The sequence below is a fragment of the Hylobates moloch genome, unplaced genomic scaffold (assembly GCF_009828535.3).
Source record: "Hylobates moloch isolate HMO894 unplaced genomic scaffold, HMol_V3 SCAFFOLD_10, whole genome shotgun sequence".
Classification (NCBI taxonomy): Eukaryota; Metazoa; Chordata; class Mammalia; order Primates; family Hylobatidae; genus Hylobates; species Hylobates moloch.
Window position 1 is genome coordinate 108,972,850 of NW_026652285.1, and position 646 is coordinate 108,973,495.

Consider the following 646-nt stretch of genomic DNA (forward strand, 5'->3'; position numbering starts at 1 on the left):
GAGTAGGGGGGATTACAGGCACCCACCACCATGCCCGGCTAATTTTTGTGTTTTTAGTAGAGACAGGGTTTCTCCACTTTGGTCAGGCTGGTCTCAAACTCCTGACCTCAGGTGATCCACCCACCTTGGCACTCCGAAAGTGGTGGGGTTACAGGTATGAGCCACCACGCCCGGCCTTAAAACCTGTTCTTGACATTTCTTTACCATTTTAACTTTTTTGTTATTTCATTTTTATACCTGAGGTCTTGTTATGTTTCCCAGGCTGGTCTCGAACTCCTGGCCTCAAGTGATCCTCCAACCTCAGCCTCCCAAGTAGCTGGGATTACAGGTGCAAGCCACTGTGTCAGTTGATCACCGCATGTGTGAGAGTTCCCCCCACCCCGGACACTTATTCAGTCGGTCATCCCTTGTGTGAGAGTCCTCCCCGCACGCTCGTTCAGTCGGTCACCCCTTGTGTGAGAGTCCCCCCCGCACGCTCGTTCAGTCGGTCACCCCTTGTGTGAGAGTCCCCCCCGCACGCTCGTTCAGTCGGTCACCCCTTGTGTGAGAGTCCCCCCCGCACGCTCGTTCAGTCGGTCACAGCGTGTGTGAGTCCCCCCTGCACGCTCATTCAGTCGGTCACCCCTTGTATGAGAGTCCCCCCCCC

General features: G+C 55.6%; 1 protein-coding gene across 3 annotated transcripts in view; it reads left to right on the forward strand.

Moving 5' to 3' along the window:
* The window catches only part of TRAF2 (TNF receptor associated factor 2), a 58,347-nt gene that overhangs the window by 19,104 nt on the left and 38,597 nt on the right, over nt 1-646 (forward strand). Inside the window, exons 1-2 of one of the 3 annotated variants that reach the window (XM_032165693.2) lie at nt 32-154; nt 262-328. The exons of 1 other annotated variant lie outside the window; for it this stretch is intronic. The gene's annotated coding sequence lies outside the window, so the exon portion shown is untranslated. Of the gene's footprint in view, nt 1-31; nt 329-646 lie in introns of those variants that run through there. One more of the 3 variants, XM_032165694.2, reaches the window with a different exon arrangement.